Here is a 7,175-nt window from a genome sequence, read left to right on the forward strand (position 1 = left end):
GCAAAATGATTTAAGATCTATATTAACAAAAACTAAACCTTTGAACGAAAAACAAAAATCAAAAAATTGTATTTACAATATACCCTGTATTTGTGGTAAAACTTATACAGGTGAAACGTCCAGACCTCTAGAAATAAGAAAACGCGAACATAAAAATAATATTAAAAATAGAGAAATTAATCGATCACAGATCGCAGATCATATTTTTTCTAATATGGGAGACCACATGATGGATTGGAATAACACTAAAATTTTAATGACGGAACCAGACCATTATAAACGAAAGATTAAGGAGTCTACGTGTATTCTATTGGATCAAGATAATAATTTGGCAAATTGTTCGGTAGGAATAGATCATATTTGGATCAATTTACTAAAGAAGGAACTGTCATCCGGTAATTTCAAAATTAAATGAATCAACGTTTCTATGCATTGACAATTTTTCCTAGTTGATTTGCTCCTGACAAATTAGTGCAAGAATTTACGCAGGAGCAAATCGTTTATTTTTTAATTGATTTTGTTTCAGAGATTGGGAGTGAAAACCCTAAAATTTTATTAGTGGACAAAGTACCAATACGTAGTTGTGTTTCTATTAAAACAGGGCTGGCTATACATGTTCATAAATTTCGCAATAAAAAGTCCTCAAAGGTTTATGTAACTAACGTTTTGGGCATATTCATATTGAAATAAGCATACACCTAATCATATGTAAGATGAAGAAACGGAAACTGAACATGTGAATTTATTATCGGTCTGTTATTGTGGGCAGAAGCATTGCTGATTATTCTTCGAAATGTGGAAAAATTGTTCGTTTGACAAAAAATGTCTTATCTACAGGAACTGGAAAACTGCTCAGGTTGTTGGTTGTTGTTAATATAAGTGTAGGTAGAATGTTGATTTTTCCAATTCAATGTTTTCTTCAATTATTCAACGCAAAATTTTGTGCTTTGAGAATAACTAATCCTTGTTCTGGATGCTGCTGCACATTTTTCATTTCTTGTAGCATATTTTCTGGTTTTTGTTGAACTCTTTTAGGTTTCAAAAGAATTTCAAGTTCTGAAGAACTGCCAAGCGATGTTGAAGTGGCAGTTCCCTCATCAATAACACGGGTCAACACCAAATTTGACTTTGACTGCAAAGCATAACATTTCGATAGTTTAGATCCTAATTAGACGAAAAAAATATATGGCATGAAAAAGTTTGCTTCTGTGTTTAGGAGACTGATTCAACGATATCATTAACAATATATAACTACAAGCAACATGTAGAGCCCATGGCTTGTCTTGATTCCAAACAGGAAAGTCATAGGCTTCAGAGAGAATGTGAAATGTCTTTAATTCCACGAATTATAATAAATCGCCCACATATAAAACAAAATGCATCAGCATCGTATTTACACTTTCTTGACGACATTTGAAGTTTGTCTGGTCTTGTAAACAACACCTTATCGTTGTTTATGACTCGAGTACCCACTAGTGACACTTTGTAAGGGTAAATACCCCACTCTCATCGCGCGGTTTTTGAATTATTAAAAATAATTAAGAATGAGTATTAATACTATAACTATCACAAAAGCAAACTTTATACCAAAAAAAGGTATTCTCTTTTCGTTTTTGTGCATAATTAACCGGAAAATCCTAGTATAAACGTTAGGACAAAGAACGAAAAATTTTTTGTAGAGTCGTATAATTCCCAAAAAGACAGAGGCAGCTTACGATTTGGCTTACGAAAAATTAGTAGATCACGCAAGCGAATCACTTAATCTTGTGATTTATCCTTCGAGCAACAAAAAAGTCAACCACCAATATAATAGTATAGGTATGTTCCACGGCTATCCGAATATACTACCGAAAAAACTATTTTACACGGTGATTCACTGTGATCACCTATATTATACATTTATGGAGAAGTAATATTTTTTTTTCCTTTCCTGTATTGTAAACAACCTATTTTGACATTGCTTTGACAAACGTAAGTGAAATTTACTTAACAAGGTATTGGCTGCCCTTAACGACAGGATTTAAGTCAAAACCTATACTCCATTCACATGTATTTAAGCACTCGGTTGGCCATGAAATAATTTTCTCAAGTTTTTGTATCTAGAACGGAGTAAGGTTGGCACTCATGAAACGTCGTTAATGTCATAACGCCGTTGCCACAACTAATATCAATTTTTATTACGAACCTGCCAAAAGTGATTGAAAAAAGAGACAGGGTTTCAGGAAGTGCTATTTAGAATTCAGATCCGCTCATTCAAATAGTTATACCCTGATATTCTAAAATCCACGATACGTCAGGCGGTAGCGAACAAATTCAATGTAAGAGAATTTAACTAATGTTTCATCTGAATCTAAACGACTTATATTTCAGCTGAATATTTCCACAATCAGGAAGATTGTGAATGAAGAGGATAACAAAGAATTTCCTTCTATTGGGATACCCAAAAAGTGGTGGCATTTGAGAATTTTATGTTTGGGTGAATTGATGCGAAAAATTTACTACAAGATTTTCGATGAATGTCATCGTAGAATACGTTCCCGAAAATTGATTTTTCTATTTTTCATTTGACTTGTCCTATACATTGTAAATGTCTTAAGGTACCAAGAAATACCTAATTATTATTATATCAATGTATTAAGATGAACAGCCACAAATACGTACCAGTTGTCCTGTTAATTCATGTGAAATTTTTTCAAAGGTGAAGTTCATCTTGACTTGAAACTTCCTTTAATTCCTTTCACTTATATTGATGCAAGATGATTTTGGTTGAAGAATTAAACATTCTTGTAATCATATGTTAATTCATTCGGGGGATACCCATTCCCAACCACTCTGCATCATATGCATTTCATCTTCGGGTTAATATTTTTGAAATCTACAACTGATGTAACGTATTCAAACTTTATATCCAAAGAAGATAACGAACATTAATTCTCCTCAAGCTGGTGCATATTATGATATTATACTGATCTCTTGTATTTTCCATGCAAATAACTGGATTTGGAATGCTTTCAATCGGTTTGTACAAACTTCAATTATGTTCGTCACTCATTTTCCGAAGAGATTCGACATAGTGATAAAATACGTAATAACAGAAACTTTCACGTAGAACGGGCAACATAGCGTTGATTTCAAACCCAAAAATGTTTTGACAAGCTTCATAACCCCACATTTTCTTACTTTACTGAGTGAAATGTGTCGAATATCCATGGCCAACCGAGTGCTAAAATAAAAGTAAATGGAGTATACATGCATCTTAGGGAAATAATCGAAAATTATTATAAGTAACTTTAATTTTTGATTTCATCAACATATTTGAAAAATCCGGACAAACATCCGGTGACATTAATTGAAACGAATATTAATGGTACAATTTTTCATATTATTAACAAAATTTGGAAACAGGTTTTCTGATTCCCCAGCCCAGATCCTTCATTTCTAACCAATGCTTCTGTCAAGTATAATAGCTGCAAAAAAAATTTTATATGAAAGTTGTTCACGCTCTTTCAAAATTCATTCCTTTGATAAGTTTTCAAAAGGAAATCAATTATATACAGGCAAAAAGTTATGTTTTGGAACATGTGATTTTTGTTTTTGACTTATGAGCATTTATATGTCAGAAAGTATCCAACTTCAAAAGCCTGTAAAATGTATTCTATTGCACCTAGAAAATACTACGTGGTGTCAGAAACTTGTAATTTAGTCTTCTACTTATTAATGCTTTCGAATTTAAATACTACCAACAAGTAATCAGTTCTGCCAATATTTGAAAATTGTAGATTTTCCCAATTTTTCTGAATGGAACACCCTATATATTAATACATTTTCGAATAGAGAATTGCAAGAGCTATTTGATAATGTATCATTTCATAGGTCTCGCGTAGTCTTAATTTAAGAGCTACTAATCAATTTATGATGAAAAAAATGTAATTCTATTCTTATAAGTGGATTTTTGTATAAAAAGCGATGCTATATCAACAAAAATCATCTCCATGATCTAGAGCTGACATTTCTAGCTTTGACACAATTTTTTTTATGTTGCTATGGATACGATTTTACTCATTCAACTCTGAATTATACCAATATTCTAGATTGACCAAAGTAAATTACTTGTAACTCTTAAGGTGTGACCAGGAAACCCATGATATGCTATATTATCAAATTGCTCTTGAAACGCTTTACGTAATGTATTAATGTATAGGATGTTCCATTTAGAAAAAAAATGAGAAAAACTACAATTTCCAAATGTTGGCAGCACTGATTACTTGTTGGTAAATTTCGAAGTTTGAAAGTATTAATAGGAAGAAGACTAAATTACAATTTTACTGACACCAAGTAGAACTTTCTAGGTTCCATAGAATATATTTTACGGGCCTTTGAAGTTAGACACTTTTTGAAAGATAAATGCTCATAAGTCAAAAACAAAAAATCGAAGACCCTCTTTGACCTATGTTTTCGAAAATGTCTTTCCAACTACTATTCAAATATGTAATAATATACAGGGTGTTCCATTTAACAGAAAGTAACATGGTGATAAAAAGAAATAATTCAAAGTACCTATACAAAGTGAGAGAACTAAATTCAACGTTATACATGGTCAAGGGCCTAGGGCGACCAAAACTGTCACTGAAAATTTCACTCCAGAGTACCCTCCAAAGTGAAATGAGAAATGAAATAAGAAAATAAAAAAAAATTTCTCATAAGAGCGTCAAGTATTTGAAAGTGTGGTATGAAAATATAGGTTTTCGAACACGGTGAATTGATTGCGAGTAATTCCAAAAGCCTATCTGCCTTCGTTTAGATATTCATCGTTGAAATGGCATATTCCAAAAATTGCAGATTTCAATCTGCGATATCTCCTCCGATCCAATCGAGATCTCCAGGAATCAGCACTGCCAAGGCTTCCACCCTAGCAAAAATTCTCGATTTCGAAAATGATTTTTTGTAACGTAGTTTTACATTATTGAAATTTAAAAAAAAATAAAAATGAAAAGTGTTACACTGCGAACGGCAATGGAAGGTGTGGATTTTTTTGTTAACAGATTCTGAACAAATTTTGGTACTTATTTATATAACTGAATCAACTGAAATGATATAAGTACTGAGAGGGTGCCAATTAGTTTGAGTCTAATTAAAATGGTCCAATTTGTGACGAACTGATAAATTAAAAAATGATTGTAATTTTACGTTGATTGGTGAATAAAATCCTCACAACTAAAATATTCTCATTTATTTTCTCGATGTTCAGGGCAGCATCGGTTGGGACACACTTTGAAGAATATATAAGGGTGTTGTTCGGAGGAATGATAACAAGATGAAAAATAATCATTAAGATTACAGTTTTCCCTCACACTCAAAATAGCATGTCATGAATATTGTCATCAAGCATTTAGATTTTTAGATTCGTCAATAAGAATTCGTTGAGACACAGTTGGAACAAATATATGTTCATTCTCCAATTCCTCAACTGCTTAACAGAATGCTCTTCTGCTATTAAAATATGTGAAATTCATACAAAAAATGCAATGCATTAATAGATTGATTGTACTCGTATTACTATTTCTTTACATTCTTTTAATTGCCGAAAATTTGCGCCCCTCAAGCCTTCTACATTTTTAGCCGATAGGATGTGGTTACACTTAAGTTTGGCCGGCTAAAGATAGAAGAAACTAACATTAGCAAACACCCGAAGCTAAACCTAAGTTTAGCCGGCTAATCTTAAGTTTATGTTCACACCTATTCTTAGCCGTAACAAATATAATAGATATGTATATGGTTCTCCTTCTCTCTACCCTCCATAGAATGCTTATTGCTTTTTTCTTTAACACAAATAATAAGGATTTTATAACTATTATTTCCGGTAATGTTGACTAATGTATTTTGATGTTTTTCTGAAACTATATATTGCTGTTTGAATTTTTCCACAGAGAGCTGTTATATTTTTTTTTTCAGTTGGGATGTTTGTCTATATGTACTCCCGAAAATTTTGTGTGCTCTGATAATTGATATTTTTCGTTCTTGAGTGTTATTGTATTGTTTTTTTCGATCCTTGCATAACTAGGAGTGAATAGAACAATCTTGGTTTTTTCGTTATTTAGAAGAAGATTATGACTTCTGAACCATTCGTTAGTTTCTTCCATCTTATATTCACATGATTCCCTCAGCTCTGAATATAGATCTTCTATTACAAGTAGGTTGGTGTCATCTGCGTAATTTACTGTTGTTATTTTCCTATTTTGTGAGTCACCGCCCTTCTGAGTATTTCATTTTTTGCTAGGAATTCCATTATTTGTGTACCATCTCGAATATCTGGGAGAAACTTGGTAGTATGCTTATTGGCCTATAGTTATTGAAATCATTAATATCACCTTTTTTGTGTATTGGTTTTATTTTACTATAGCTATTTTTAGTTTGTTAGGAAAAATGCCATATTTGAGTGTGTTGCTAATAATATGACTTTAAGGTTCGGTTATGTCTTCAATTTTTTCTTAGGTAATAATATGATTTGATCCCTCATCATATCCGCTGGAATGTTTGTTTATTAATTCTTCCACTATTCGTTTGATATCTGATTAGAAAATTTTTCTCAAAAGGATTGATTGATCTACTTGTTCACTTTTCTCATCATTATGAAGGTTCGTCATATTTTTTGTTATATCTGTTCTTGCTTCAATAAAATAGTTGTTCATCCCATTTGCTATTGTCTCTGTGGATCTCCTGCTATTTCTATTTTTGTCTGTTTTGAATTTTTCAAAGAGTACACCAATTTCCATACTGGAATTTACCTTTATTATCAGAATTTTCAATTAACTACTCATATTTCCTCGACCTGTTTTCTGTTAGTAATTGGTCATATTGGATCTTGATTTGACGATATTTGTCTTTGAATGAGCTATTGCAGGCACTCAAACTAATAGTATCTCTAATTGGTTTTTCATTTGTGCAATCTCATCTGATACTATTGGTTTTCGTTTTTTCTTCAGTGGGATTTTTTTTAAATGGAATGACTTATTGAAACTGTGCAGATATAAGCTATGAAATTTGTCGAATTGTGCATTTACATTGTTATCCGGTAACTAATGGATGGATGGTATAAACTGAAAATTATTCTGTGCTTTTCAAAACTTGAAATTGAATACCGAATAGGTACCTCAAATTCGCACTGCTTCATTAGT

Source organism: Coccinella septempunctata, chromosome 2, assembly GCF_907165205.1.
Source record: "Coccinella septempunctata chromosome 2, icCocSept1.1, whole genome shotgun sequence".
Classification (NCBI taxonomy): Eukaryota; Metazoa; Arthropoda; class Insecta; order Coleoptera; family Coccinellidae; genus Coccinella; species Coccinella septempunctata.